Raw genomic sequence first — 16,512 nt, 5'->3', positions numbered from 1 at the left:
GGAGTGGAGAAAAATACATTCCTTCGATAAGGGCCAGCCTGAGCCGGTTCTCTCCAAGCGAACAACAGCTTGAAACTAAAACATTACACTTGACCTAGAGGGCCTCTCGAGCTACCAGGCAGAGAGCAAGATGGAGTCTGTCTCGTTTAGGGCCTACAGGGCCCGCAATATGCGTAACTCCATGGAAAATATCCTAACACGTTAGTAAATGGGCAAACCATGATTAATACTTATGTATCTATCCCCTAACTTAAATTCATAAGCCCTACTCTAGGGAAAGGGACACGAAAGTACTCTACTATATAAGAGACAGGGACCCTACCTATAGTCCTAATCCCTATGCTATAGGGGTGATAGGCTGGAGTCACTCTCCATCATTCTCCCTCTTGAAGGAGCCAGAAAAAGTCAGCCATTACAGATATTTAGTAGCTTTATTTGGGGATATAAAAAAGCACGTAGGTCTATGTATTTACTTAAAAATTCTTTAGAAAGTGGGGGCCTTAGTTTTCCTGATTTTAAGCTTTATGTTTGGGGTACTTTTTTAGGGCGTCTACGATCACTGCTTAACTCGGATAATTCATTGTACTTTCATTTATTTATGCTAAACTCTGATTGTAAAATGTTTTTGTTAAGACTCAACTTACTTTAAGAGGGTAAAACTCAAGACTGCAAAGATATCACTAAGATATGGTTTAATATTATGGCATTTTGCAAAACTTTGTTTTTTCACCCTAAATTATTGCTGTGGGGAAACCCGGGCCTCCCTGTAATTTTTAATGATGGTATAGCCCATATTTGGTTTGCTAAAGGTAATAACACACTGGGGGACTTGTACGGCACCCAAGGTCTTTTAGATTTTGAGACACTAAAAATGTTATATAATTTGACAGAGTCAATGAGATTCAAGTATATCCAGATACATGACTTCCTGATACGTAAGACTAAAATATGCGAAATCTCTGATTCTGAAATTTGGAATTGTTTATATTCTACTAAGAATAAATCTTTAATCAGTGAGGGCTACAGTACTTAGTACTTATAAAAAAAATGACTGTCAGAAGTTAGTGGAGAAATGGAGCACGAAGTTGAGCTTGAATATATCCTCAAATCAGATTGTTGCCTCCTTTAGTAATATCAACAGACTTGTTCAATCTTACAGTCTAAGATTGCAACAATTTAAAACTACTTGTATGCTATATCATACACCTGAAAGTATTTCTAATGGGCCTCTGATATATCCCTCAGCGATCGCACTAAATGCCCTAAGTGTGACCCAGTAGCAGCTGATCTTGAACACATGTTGTTTTCTTGCCCAGTTCTGAGGGAGTTTTGGTTGGCAATTGATAAGGTAATGAAAATCAAGCAGATAAACTCACTCTCCCTTACGGCCTTAACGGTATTGTTAGATATACATCCTGCCATGATACCTCATTAATCCCTGGCTACGATATTACTATCTTGTGCAAAATTAACCGTAGCCAGAGCATGGATTTCGCCCAAACCCCCACATATTATGGAATGGTGGACATTAGTAAATGAAATATATATTATGGAATCAGCTCTTTCTAAAATCAGAGGTTTACGATCATTAATAAAATTTGAAAGAATATGGGGTAGTTTTTTTTGAATATTCTGCAACATTCTGTTTCTGCGTTTCTGCACATCTGTGTTATATAATTTTTTTTGTGTGTTTTACGCAAATTCTATGATCTGTTTGTATCCTCATTTTGTTATATGCTCTAAATGAATTGTACTACTTTGTTTTTTTGTTTTTCTTTTGCCCTCATGAGTTGTCAATGAAAATTCTTTTTTAAAAAAGTTATTTAAAAAAATAAAAAAAAGGGAAGGGTGTGCCCAGACGTGGGTCCCGTGCTCACTACTCCACTGGAGTCAAGCTATCCTGGCTGATGAAGGCTGATAGCCAGAAACCGGTCCTAGGATGTTTGATTCCGGTCCAGGGAAGACATGGCTTGGTAGTTCGGTCTGGACTGTTCCCATTAGGTACAGGGTCAAGACTGATTTGTATATGGCAATGTCTGAACAGGGGTGGCTTGGTGAGCAAAATAACGATGGATTAAACCCAGATCTGTGACTGGGGGTGAATGTTTTTCCATTGTGCAACATTCCGTCTATCATCTTGTGTGTTTTGCTGTTCACCCTATGTGGAAAGGGTATGCCCAGACGTGGGTCCTGTGCTCACTACGCCACTGGAGTCAAGCTATCCTGGCTGATGAAGGCTAATAGCCAGAAACTGGTCCTAGGATGCTTGATTCCGGTCCAGGGAAGACATGGCTTGGTATTTCAGTCTGGACTGTTCCCATGAGGTACAGGGTCAAGACTGATTTGCCTATGGCAATGTCTGAACTGGGGTGGCTTGGTGAGCAAAATAATGATGGATTAAACCCAGATCTGTGACTGGGGTGAATGTTTTGCCATTGTGCAACATTCCGTCCATCATCTTGTGTGTTTTGCTGTTCAACCTATGTGGGAAGGGTATGCCCAGACGTGGGTCCTGTGCTCACTACGCCACTGGAGTTAAGCTATCCTGGCTGATGAAGGCTGATAGCCACAAACGGGTCCCAGGATGCTTGATTCTGGTCCAGGGAAGACATGGCTTGGTAGTTCGGTCTGGACTGTTCCCATGAAGTACAGGGTCAAGACTGATTTGCCTATGGCAATGTCTGAACTGGGGTGGCTTGGTGAGCAAAATAACGATGGATTCAACCCAGATCTGTGACTGGGGGTGAATGTTTTGCCATTGTGCACCATTCCGTCCATCATCTTGTGTATTTTGATGCAGTAAACAAAAGCACCCATCAGCACCATGTACCTGAATGATTCTGACAGGCTGGCTGAAGTGTAACAACATAGATTGTGGGTAAAGACTTGCTCTGACCACTAGTCTTTCTGCTTTAATGTCAGGTAGGCCATGTGTCAATGAGTTGTGCCACATTATACACTCCCTCCATGAATCCACATGGACCTGTTGCTGGACTGGTGTGATCAAAGTCTGGTGCACCTGACACAGAGGTCCCCTCCTCACAAAGTAGGAACTGGAGTGCAGTAAACAAAAACAAAAAGAACCTCCATATGCCCAGGGTCAAAAGGTGAGACACTAGTCCACAGCCCCACATGCAATGGGCTGGTACAGACTGATAATCTTTCTGTTTCTCTGGTGCTGGCCCGCCAAAGAGACGCGGTTTGCTCTAATGTTTTGCATAGATGTAGGCTGACCAAATAAGAGGGTTATCCATGATATAACCAAAGTCGTTGAGGGTGAGATGAAACAGTATAATATATTCAGAGTTTGAAGTGAGCAGGGGCTACTAATTTATATTTGGCCTAGGGCTCACAAAATACTTAAGATGTCCCTGCTTTTACCCCAACACGAGCCGAGCTGACGAGCTTTACCACGAGGTCATGTAATTTAGTGGCTAAAAATGCCATCCTTGTGATATGGGGGACCGGGTTCGAATCCCAGCCTTGGCTCTGCAGCGTGTACAGCCGGCATATTTCACTGTGCTGATTCCTGACATATCACCCTGTGCTGATAAAAACGTGTAACATAGTGTGAATCTGACGAGAAGCAGTGGTAAGTTCATGGGCAAGCTTTGAACTATGTTAAACAGCCAACAATTAAATGTGGATTCTGCCTGTCACACATACTGTAATCTCATTTTCCATAAATTAAGGACAAAGCTTGAACCTTTGATGTCAGAAAGAGATACCCATCTAGCAGCTGAATTGCACAGTGTGAACCTGGAAGATCTGGTATTGCTTACAGATTCCCTGCTTGATCAAATTGAGTGATCTTAGGCAAATACTTTATCACTGAACTTCCTTTTTGTTCATTATCACATATGAGAGCAGTTCAGGATGTACACTTTACAAAAAAATTTCTTGTGCTCAAGGCCACCTATACCGTACATCTGAAAACTGACTGACCTCTTAGTTCACTTATATTTATTTTATTTTTTATTTTATTTAAGAAGCTTATAAAGCGCACAGCTACCCCCAAAGGGGGTGTCCCGGCGCTGCAGCATTATCTACTCTGCGGGCAGGAATGTTTCTGAGTTTCTGTTTGAAAAGTGGCATTTTTATTGAATGCTTCACGATACAGAGATGTAATCTGATGTAATAAGGAGAAATGTTTTCTTGTGATAAAGAATAAACTTATTTTTAGGGAAATACACCAAATATTTATAGGGCTCGGCTCGTGCTTGGTCGGTGAGAGACAGCCCCGACTATTGACTTGACTTTCCCTTATTGGCTTGCACATTTCTATAGCACGGTGGACCACTTGAAGCGCAAACTATGGGCCTCATTATGATGGAGGATTTTCCGCCTCCTCCGGGCCGGGGGAAGCCACCTCCGGCCCGGAGGAGGCGAAAAATCCTCTGCTGACTCACCAAAGACCCACCGCCGCATTACGATGGCTGGTGGGTCTTGGTTACTGTCCGCTGCTTTTCCGCCGCGGTCAGATTACAACCGCGGCGGAAAAGCTCTCATTTGGCTGGCAGTGTCTATCAGACACCGCCAGCCAAATTAGGGAGCATTTGTAAACATGCTTTTCCGCGGCGGTTTTTCCACCGTGGAAAAGCATGTGTACTTTTGATTTTGGGGGCCCGTTGCGGGCCCCCAGGGTGTTGACGTTGTTATAATATTATACGCCGCACCATGGCGCCCTTTTTTGTTTAGCTGCTGCGTCACAAAAGTCACGCAAGAACGGCGCAAAAGAGCCGCAAGGGCTTAAATCTGCCCCTTCCTTTGTACCCCTGACAATAAGAAAAATAGTGGCGGTGGATTGATAGTTTGACTATTTAAATGACTGGTAATGTAGCAGGCAACTGTTAGTGTTGTCACTGATCTGACTGAAATCACAATGGAGTTTGTCTGTCACTTTGCGTCTTGCCTGCGGACTGCTGCCTGCCAGTCCTAGGTGAACGTTTCAGTACTTTGTTTAGTGAGTTACGTGACTTTCGAAGTCACAGGTCCGCAAATAAATGAAAAGTAACCATAATCAATATAATTTCGCGGAAATATTTTGTTATTGTTCTTTTGAAATGTTTGATTTGGTTGACATTGACAAGCAACAATCATCCATGTTTTCTGTTCTTTCTTTCATGTTGTACGTCAGCTCCCCCCAGGGGCGAGAGGAGGACACAGGAGCAGCAGGCGGCGGATGCTGTTCAACAGGGCCAGGATCGGGCAGGCGAGGGCTCCTCTGCTGGCCCCAGTAAGTTTTCATTTTAGACTAGTACCTATTTTTCCTAGCGTTCCTCATTTGACTTTTTTCAAAATTGTCTTTGCTCTTCTTGTAGACTGTATCTAAATTCTTATCCTGCCTCTACTATGACTCCCTGTGGTATTACTAGATTATTCTTATTAGTCTGTCTGTGTAGCTAACTAAGATTGCACGGTTGGCGAAACTCCCATGATTCTAGTCAGCAATAGCTCTATCAACTTAGTGCAGTCCTCTGGGATTGTCCATAATGTCTTTTGAAGTGTTCTATCTGGACTCATGCTTGCAAAAATTGCAAAACCTTTCGCTCAGTCACTCTAGTCTGGACCAAAAAACACAGATTGTATTTAAGTTTAAAAGCTTTATTAAAAGTAAACACATTTATTAAAATGAAGTCATAATAAAACTAAACGTTTAACTGATAATGGAAAAGTGGTTAGTGCTGACGATTAATTGAAGACATTTCTTGTGGTCGAGCCGAGCTCTCACCTGGTTTCAACTTGATCTTGTTGTTAGAAGTCCATCTTCTGTCTGTGTGGAGAAAAATGGTGCGTGTTAAAAAAACAGCCTTCATCAGTTGTGCCAAAAAGTGCAGCAAGACAACCTTCCCTGGAAAAAGGGACATTTTTTTTAACTTTCACGTAGACAGTCACAAATTACATTGTTTTCACATGTCTTCATTCCTAGACCAAAGACTAGTGACTAGTGAGTGCTTTATTCTAACATTCTTAAATGTACTTTGTAGGTGGAACATCTGGTGGCGGGGCCAGTGTGGAGGTGGTGGTGCTCGACACGGAGGCGGAGGGCGATTCTTCAGGGGAGGAGGCGGCGGCGGCGGCTGTGAGAGTTGAGACGGTGGTGGTGGCGGCCAGAGGTAAGCTCTTATATATTCCTTACTTATTGAGATTGAAGACTAGCTGGGAAGGCAAGAATATGAGATGCATGGCTGGGTGAATGATGAAGCAATGATGGGTGGAAGGACAACAGCCTGGGTGGGTGACACAGAAACTGTATGTGTCCATATACCTGGATCATGCTACTATCTGACTCTTAGATAGCATATGTGTATCTAGAGCAGGGGTACTCCTAGTACGGCCCGCGGGCCGGTGGTGGCCCGGCAAGCCTTCCTTGGCGGTGCGCAGACCTTGCAGACAATCACTGCTCCCCCGGCCCCCACAGAGCCGAGGCTTTTTTGTATTTCACCTGTTAGCGCCCCTGCATCTCCACTCTGACAATCACTGCTCCCCCGGCCCCCACAGAGCAGAGTGGAGATGCAAGGCCACAAAGAGGTGAAATAGAACAAAGCCTCTGCTCTGTGGGGCCGGGCAAGCAGTGATTGTCAGGGTGGAGAAGCAGGGGCGCTAAAACAAACAAAGCCTCAATAATATGTTAATGGTCTTTTAAAGACCTGTTAAGTACTTTGGTGTTGTTGTCTGTGTGTGCGCGTTGAGGAAGCGGTCTCAACCCGGGCTGAAGGCTGACACAGATAGACACACACACAGTGAGATGACAGAGGGGGAGGGAGAGGGAGGGCAGGAGGGAGAGAGAGATGGAGGAAGGGCAGGAGGGAGAGCAGGAGGGAGAGAGATGTATGTAAATGCTGGGTCTGGTGGCTCAGTGGATGAGGGCATCTGCTGCAGGGACCTGTGTGCAACCTCATGGTCACAAGTTATCGTTTTGCTTTAGCCCCGCCCCCTCTGACTCCGCCCCCACCAGTGCGGCCCTCGGCCCCAAACTACACTGTAAATGTAGCCCCTGAGAGAAAGTTTGTGAGTACCCATGATCTAGAGAGAGTAGACGGTCAGTGGATGAACTAAGTGTAACTTTGAAGAGCATGTAACACTGCACCCGCACGTCCGTTCCAGTGTAGGAAAGGCAAGGAAAAGAACTTTTAATTTTGTCCAAATACTACCATAAATAGTAGCAGTAGTTTGTATTGCAAGCACTGCATAGATCCGGTTATTATGGTGGCCACTCCCTACCTCTCTTAATAAGTTTAGTAGTACTCAGTCATTCATGTGTGGATGTATCACTGGTCACTCAATAAAAAGCAAAGCACCTAAAGTCATCCCATATATAAGCAAAAACATCCCATGTGAAGTGATAGATAATCAGATTATTTATCTTCTTCAATTTTCCATTTCTAGTACTCATTTCCACTGTAGGGTGAAAGTTAAATTAATTAAGCAGTAGCCCTTGAGTTGTAACAGAGTATTCTCAGTGCCACCCGTAATAGAAAAGTAAGAGCTTCACCACCTGCATGTACTGGACGGGTACAGTAACGCAACGGCAACGCAAGTCTAGGTCACTCCTCATGGCGTGCGTCTCTTTTTCTCGGGTGCAAGGTTACCGCGCTGGCATTATGCCGGCTTGCAGAAAATAACGTACCAATTTTCCAAAACAAGAGATAAGAAGAAGAATAAGACTGGTGTACTTTCATAGTCGACTCCAATGGAAGTCCACAGTGCTCGTAGAATTTGTTCCTTAAACTCCCACTAATGTTAGAGCAAGGATGAAGAAGTGTGAGGTTAGATAGATACTGGCCTCAATAGTTATGTAATGCGCTTGCAAGTTGCTAGTTGTACTGCAACACAAATTTCTGCTGAATGATTGAGTTAATCTTAAAGAGCATTGGTTATAGACTATGTCTTTCTTTCTTCATATAGGTTCTCCTTCCAAACGAACAAGGAGGAAGGAGCTGGCTAGAGCGGCCCGGCAACGGAGGATCGAGGCCACTGTTGCGGAATATCGGCGGCTGGTAGCCCTGGAGGACGTGGAAAGTGTGCAGTCGACAACTACAACAACGTCGTCTGCATCGGCCTCCGTGGCCCCACGGGCTGCCACCCAGCACAGTGGTCCACCCAGACTGAGCCGGGCTGCCAAAGGCAAACGCCACCGCCGAGCAGCAAGGCCAACAGCTGCCTCTCACAGGCATTGCACCTGCAAGGCAGTGAAGGCACGCCTGCGCCGCACTACCCTGATGGTGTCCCGCCTTCAGCAGGAGCTCGCCTTGCTCCGCGAGGAGCATGATGCCCTGGCCCAAAAAGTTAACAGCATCCACCCATAGTGTCCCTTGCCCCTTTTTTAGAGACTTTTGGGGGGTGGGAATTGGGAGTTGGGTTTTTCGGGACTTTTGAAGGACAATCGTTGGGGTTAGGGAGGGTCTTGCGGGAGATTATTTTGTTAGGGATATAAATATACTTTTTCAAACTTTATCTGAGCATACCTGTTTTTTACTGCTTGCCTGGTGGGTGGGGGTTTAACGTTGACTGTTTTCCTGAAAGTTTAGTTCCATTTTCTTCCTTTAAGTGTAAATGCCCAAATGTTTTCAACACTAAGTGCCTCTCACAGACTAAGTGAAGTGAATCCAAGAGTCCTAGGACTTTAGTAGTACTACCTTCAGTCTCTCGTCTCTCGTACTAATACTCCATTATACCCCCAAACCACCAAACGCTTATCTTACCTGTAATTTGTGTTTGAAAGTAGGGCTAGACCCAGGGCTGGCTCCACGGGAAACACCGAATAAGGTTGGCATTCTTGGTCGGATAAAATTTCCTCATAGTGGTGGTACTAGTGGTGTGACACAGTGGCAGTTGCATGCCTATGAAAAAAAAGAAAATGAAATCTGGTTTGTCCTCCTGAGCAATTCAACGGTACAACTGAGAATATAGCAGGTGACAGAAGTACAGTAGAGCAGTGCCACATTGTAGCCTAACAAATGGTAAAGTATAACTACTAATTCGGTTGAAGTTCTTTCACATTAGCAATGGTTCTTTGTCAAGCAGAGTAAGAATATATCCTCGGATTTCTTCACCAGCCTGTTGCTATCACCTTATCCTCCCCACCCAGCAAGTGTGTGGATTTATTGCTGTAATAATAATTTAGTCACACATCAATCAAAACCACACAGCCCGGGGGAAGAGGGTTAGGGTTTGAAAAATGGATGGGTACGGGGGTTTTTGGGAAAGGTTTTGGGAGACAAGAAAAAATAGCACAGCATAGACAAACTATTGTGAACATAAACAAATCTTTGGGTACAAACCTATCCATCAATCTTTGAAAGTGCATGCACTACTGCATGCATGTCAGTGAAAAGTAAGTAGTACATTGAAGAACTACGGAAAGAAAGAATGCGACAGTACACGGCCTGTGTGGAATTATTGATAACGATATTCAACATAAGGTCTCTGTAGCCAGATACCCGAGAGCCTTGCTGGTCACTATAAATCCATTCACAACAACACTCAATGGGGTTGGTCTGGAAGGTGTCAGGTTTACTCCCCGTGATCCAGTCGATGCAAATATGGTTCCACCTCCAAATGTCACCAACACCCAGAAGTGTAAACACAGGGTGTTCGAGCCATTAGGCGGGGGAGAAAAATAACAAACTAAAATAAAAAATGTGGGATGGGTAAAGGTAGGGTCAGCAGGGAAAGGATACCTGTAACAGAAGACAAGACAGGCATCAGTGAAGTGCTGTCCTAACATACAAGGGTACTCTCATATAGTCTCACTAAATAACCAAGGAAGTAGACAAGTACCTGAGCACCAAGAAAACATGACCTTGGATAGGAAATACTATAGCCCTTCTGCCACAATCTGTGAGGAAGGCCTAAGAAACACATAAACATATAGTTAACGAACACACTCCTGTCGCACCAAACACACTCGCGTTATACTAAGACATCAAACCCACTACTCACAACATACCACAAACATGGTAGAGGACTCAATGTACAAAGGGGGTTCCAAATAGTCAAAGCAAAGATGTATGGTCCAACAAAAAGGAAGAGGGAAACGGTAGTGTGTAGGAAGCAAGAACTACAACACTGCGCTCTCTAAGTAATGACCCAGTAGAGAATCTTTGGTGAAGGTCAAACAGAAAAACGTAGTTGCTGTTGCGACCACCACTGAATTCTGCCAACAACACACCCCACGGTGCACTACACAAAGAGAACTGGGGTAGCCTGTAGTTACCTCACTACATGCCCAGTTATGGAGGTCCTTTGAAATACACAGTTATACAACGGAGACGCGTAGTTGTCCTTACTACCGCGCTCCGTTTTAATAGTACAAAAACGATCCCCGATGTGAACGCTAACACGTGGTATAGACCGCCACTGTGCTCCGCCACACACAATTCAACCAAACAGGAATTCATCAAAGGTAGAATTCTGTTAGAAAACAGTCACAGAACCTCCCTTAACAATCCGTTCAGGCAGTAATCAGCTGACCGCACCGGCGGCCGAAGAGTTTAGAGCGGCTTTACCTGAAGACGCGTGAAGTCCGTCTACCGCCAAGGACAGAACACGGAAGCGCTCCCCACTGAGCCTCAGGGGGGGGGGAAGGTGATAGTCCACAGGAGACACGATAGAAAAGCATGCAGAGCGTCCGCTCTCATGCCGGTGCAGAACAGAAACCAGAATAACGCGCAACAGGAAGCGCGTCTGTTCCCCAGATAAACTTCCTGCAAGTCTCCCGCCTACTCATGGGAAATGTAGTTTCATAGTACGGTAGGCGCTTAGGGGCTGCGTAACCTGACAGAAGGTATAGTAGATAGAAAAGGAGAAATTGCTTTTTTTCTAGGTGTCCCCTCACTCACCAGGGTTGCCCCTTGGTGACATGCTTCATCATTGGGGCCATCCCAGTCCTCTACGGCCTGGGGCGTGCTGCGACTTGCGAATTACGTAGGAGCACTTACAAATGACTATGTGTGGTGCAGATGTGATAGTGGAGTGGACTAAGTGATGTGTTAAGGGATCAATTTAGAAGCCTAGAGAGAGCCAAGAAATGCAGTCACAGTCAGAGAAAAAGGCAAGGGATACTGTATCTATGTGGTTGTAGTGGTCCTGTTGGAAGTGGTAAGTAAGTTGCCTGCAGAAAAAAATCCTCCTATTAGCGGCACTCCTCCATTGCAGCCGACGCTTCGTCCATCGATGTTGGTCACCAGAAGACACCCTGTAAAAAAAAGCACAGCATAGACAAACAATTGAACATAAACAATTCTTTGGGTACAAACCTATCCATCAATCTTTGAAAGTGCATGCACTACTGCATGCATGTCAGTGAAAAGTAAGTAGTACATTCGACAACTGTGGAAGAAAGAATGCAACAGTAAAGGGCCTATGTGTAAATTATTGATAACGATATTCAACATAAGGTCTCTGTAGCCAGATACCCGAGAGCCTTGCTGGTCACTATAAATCCATTCACAACAACACTCAGTGGGGTTGGTCTGGAAGGTATAGTAGATAGAAAAGGAGAAATTGCTTTTTTTCTAGGTGTCCCCTCACTCACCAGGGTTGCCCCTTGGTGACATGCTTCATCATTGGGGCCATCCCAGTCCTCTACGGCCTGGGGCGTGCTGCGACTTGCGAATTACGTAGGAGCACTTACAAATGACTATGTGTGGTGCAGATGTGATAGTGGAGTGGACTAAGTGATGTGTTAAGGGATCAATGTAGAAGCCGAGAGAGAGCCAAGAAATGCAGTCACAGTCAGAGAAAAAGGCAAGGGATACTGTATCTATGTGGTTGTAGTGGTCCTGTTGGAAGTGGTAAGTAAGTTGCCTGCAGAAAAAAAATCCTCCTATTAGCGGCACTCCTCCATTGCAGCCGACGCCTCGTCCATCGATGTTGGTCACCAGAAGACACCCTGTCCACTGCCTGCCTGATGCTGAATTGTGGCTCGCTACTGTGAAGCCTGACTCCATCCTTTTTTCCCCATTGCAGAGACTGAAACCCGGCCTGTAATTATTCAACGAAAAACAGGAAGTGATATAATATTACAACACCACTGATAAATAAATATAAGGTATGTAGGCTGTGGAGTGCAAAAAGTCACAATTTGATTTTCCTAGTAGACAGTACAATATTTTTGAAAGTGCGTACTCTGAGTCACCTTTTGAAGGATAAATAAGTATGGGCAAATTAATGTAGCAGATCTTGCCCCTCAAGCTAGGTGTACTGTAAACTGTGTTTTAGAACAAAATTAGATCTTCCTAGCAGTGCTCCCACCCAGACCCTTACTAAAGCCAGTCGCAAAAATGTAGAAGACCCCCAATCAAATCTCAAAAAACGAGGCCTAGCAGAAAACTGGTGACAAAACTTACTTTGAAAGTAAAAGTAGGCCGAAGTACCCCCTTCCTAATTACCCATTACCCACCGTGGATTGCATTCAAACCACTTGCAAGCAACCAAGCAAAAGTAGCCATAGCCAGCATCGCTCCAAGACTCGAAATCCCCCCCACTCAAACACATGCAATAGAAATACTGCTAACCCTAACGAACCCTAAGTTAAGAATAGTGGCAAAGGCTTTCTTTAACTATGCCAAATCCCCCCTTTCCCACCATGGATTTTCTTCAAATGACTTGCAACCAAAATTACACATTCTCACGAGTGCTCTAAGACCCCAGAACTCAGTTGGAAAAATCTAGAACACCCCGAAACACATGCAATCCTGCTGCTAGGGCTAACCCTAACGAACCCTAAGTTACAAAAAGTGCCAAAACTAAAGGCTTTTCCGCGCGGATTTTGTCCCAACCACTTCTACCCGGTATTAGACCTTCCCAGGAATGCCCCAAGACCCGTCACAACCCACCCGCCAAGAAGCATAACACCTCCAAACAGGCCAAAAGCAAAATCTCATACTTGCAATATTTCTGGGCCTTCGGTCCAAACGCGCTGCGTAGCTAGGCCATAAGTCGGGGTTGGCACGACGGATTTCCTGAAAAGCAAATGCAATCAAGATTAGAGTGTCCCAGCAGTGCTCCCAGACCACGAAACTCACCCACAAACACCAGGAAGCCCCCCAAACAGGCCCCCGAAAACGCTACATAGAGCAAAATGTCAGAAATAGCCAAAAAAAAAATCGGCCTGGATTTTGTCCCAACCACTTCTACCCGGTATTAGACCTTCCCAGGAATGCCCCAAGACCCTGCAACCCACCCGCCAAGAAGCATAACACCCCCAAACAGGCCAAAAGCAAAATCTCATACTTGCAATATTTCTGGGCCTTCGGTCCAAACGCGCTGCGTAGCTAGGCCATAAGTCGGGGTTGGCACGACGGATTTCCTGAAAAGCAAATGCAATCAAGATTAGAGTGTCCCAGCAATGCTCCCAGACCACGAAACTCACCCACAAACAGACGGAACCCCCCCTAAGAGCACCTCAAAGGCAAGCAAGTCATCAAAAACACACAAAAAATTCCGCCTGGGATTTGGTCCAAAACACTTTTATCCGGTATTAGAGCTTCCCAGCAATGGCCCCAGAGCCGTCAACCCAGGAGAAAACGAGTAGAAGACCCCCAAACAGCCAAAGAGCAAAAGTACAAAAATGGGGACTTAGTCAATTTTTCACAAATTTCCCAAATCATTCAGCGCGCGCTCTGCAGCTAGGCCCTAAGTCCCCTCTGCCACCATGGATTTGCTTCAAACCTCTTGCAAAGTAAAGTATATATAGCCAGCAGTGCTCCCAGACCACGAAACTCACCCACAAACACCAGGAAGCCCCCCAAACAGGCCCCCGAAAACGCTACATAGAGCAAAATGTCAGAAATAGCCAAAAAAAAAAACCGGCCTGGATTTTGTCCCAACCACTTCTACCCGGTATTAGACCTTCCCAGGAATGCCCCAAGACCCGGCAACCCACCCGCCAAGAAGCATAACACCCCCAAACAGGCCAAAAGCAAAATCTCATACTTGCAATATTTCTGGGCCTTCGGTCCAAACGCGCTGCGTAGCTAGGCCATAAGTCGGGGTTGGCACGACGGATTTCCTGAAAAGCAAATGCAATCAAGATTAGAGTGTCCCAGCAGTGCTCCCAGACCACGAAACTCACCCACAAACACCAGGAAGCCCCCCAAACAGGCCCCCGAAAACGCTACATAGAGCAAAATGTCAGAAATAGCCAAAAAAAAATCGGCCTGGATTTTGTCCCAGCCACTTCTACCCGGTATTAGACCTTCCCAGGAATGCCCCAAGATCCGGCAACCCACCCGCCAAGAAGCATAACACCCCCAAACAGGCCAAAAGCAAAATCTCATACTTGCAATATTTCTGGGCCTTCGGTCCAAACGCGCTGCGTAGCTAGGCCATAAGTCGGGGTTGGCACGACGGATTTCCTGAAAAGCAAATGCAATCAAGATTAGAGTGTCCCAGCAATGCTCCCAGACCACGAAACTCACCCACAAACAGACGGAACCCCCCCTAAGAGCACCTCAAAGGCAAGCAAGTCATCAAAAACACAAAAAAAATTCCGCCTGGGATTTGGTCCAAAACACTTTTATCCGGTATTAGAGCTTCCCAGCAATGGCCCCAGAGCCGTCAACCCAGGAGAAAATGAGTAGAAGACCCCCAAACAGCCAAAGAGCAAAAGTGCAAAAATGGGGACTTAGTCAATTTTTCACAAATTTCCCAAATCATTCAGCGCGCGCTCTGCAGCTAGGCCCTAAGTCCCCTATTTGCTTCAAACCTCTTGCAAAGTAAAGTATATATAGCCAGCAGTGCTCCCAGACCACGAAACTCACCCACAAACACAAGGAAGCCCCCCAAACAGGCCCCCGAAAACGCTACATAGAGCAAAATGTCAGAAATAGCCAAAAAAAAAAATCGGCCTGGATTTTGTCCCAACCACTTCTACCCGGTATTAGACCTTCCCAGGAATGCCCCAAGACCCGGCAACCCACCCGCCAAGAAGCATAACACCCCCAAACAGGCCAAAAGCAAAATCTCATACTTGCAATATTTCTGGGCCTTCGGTCCAAACGCGCTGCGTAGCTAGGCCATAAGTCGGGGTTGGCACGACGGATTTCCTGAAAAGCAAATGCAATCAAGATTAGAGTGTCCCAGCAGTGCTCCCAGACCACGAAACTCACCCACAAACACCAGGAAGCCCCCCAAACAGGCCCCCGAAAACGCTACATAGAGCAAAATGTCAGAAATAGCCAAAAAAAAAATCGGCCTGGATTTTGTCCCAACCACTTCTACCCGGTATTAGACCTTCCCAGGAATGCCCCAAGACCCGGCAACCCACCCGCCAAGAAGCATAACACCCCCAAACAGGCCAAAAGCAAAATCTCATACTTGCAATATTTCTGGGCCTTCGGTCCAAACGCGCTGCGTAGCTAGGCCATAAGTCGGGGTTGGCACGACGGATTTCCTGAAAAGCAAATGCAATCAAGATTAGAGTGTCCCAGCAGTGCTCCCAGACCACGAAACTCACCCACAAACACCAGGAAGCCCCCCAAACAGGCCCCCGAAAACGCGACATAGAGCAAAATGTCAGAAATAGCCAAAAAAAAAATCGGCCTGGATTTTGTCCCAACCACTTCTACCCGGTATTAGACCTTCCCAGGAATGCCCCAAGACCCGTCAACCCACCCGCCAAGAAGCATAACACCCCCAAACAGGCCAAAAGCAAAATCTCATACTTGCAATATTTCTGGGCCTTCGGTCCAAACGCGCTGCGTAGCTAGGCCATAAGTCGGGGTTGGCACGACGGATTTCCTGAAAAGCAAATGCAATCAAGATTAGAGTGTCCCAGCAATGCTCCCAGACCACGAAACTCACCCACAAACAGACGGAACCCCCCCTAAGAGCACCTCAAAGGCAAGCAAGTCATCAAAAACACAAAAAAATTTCCGCCTCGGATTTGGTCCAAACCACTTTTAGTGCTTCCCAGCAATGGCCCCAGACCCGTCAACTCACCTGCAAAGAGGTAGAACAACACCCCCACAAGTGCTGAGTCTTTCTTCATTGGGCGTAAACCAGCCCTCTGCTTTGATGGAAATAGGAGTCTGGAGGAGGAGGATAGAGGAGCATGTTCTTCTGAACTTGTGAACCTGAGGAATGCAGACTGCGGCACCTTCAAATAAATTAGCAAACAAGTGAAGACAGTTCTGCTGATGGGCTTGTTTTTGTGATTATCTGATTAAAGTTTGAATTATATTAACTGTGCACAACAAAGAAAGACAGACACACAGGAATAAAAGTGAATAAGGATGAAAAAGAAAGTTATTGATTCGTTGTCTCATTTTCAGGGCTCGAAGTCGGTATCACGGTCCAGGAATAAGAATAAGGCTTCGTCATCATACTCTGCGAATTCAGCCAGGGTGAGGTCAGTGTCACCTGACAGAGTAGAAATTCCCTCATCTATGTTGCTGGCCACCTCCTCTTCATCCGGCACGCTCTCTCGTACTCTGAAATCTGGTGGTATGAGGTGCTGATTCATCTTGATCATTGTTAACCTCTCCACATTTTTGGGCGAGAGGC

The sequence above is a fragment of the Lissotriton vulgaris genome, chromosome 5 (genome assembly GCF_964263255.1).
Source record: "Lissotriton vulgaris chromosome 5, aLisVul1.2, whole genome shotgun sequence".
NCBI lineage: Eukaryota > Metazoa > Chordata > Amphibia > Caudata > Salamandridae > Lissotriton > Lissotriton vulgaris.
This window is presented reverse-complemented; position numbering follows the sequence as displayed.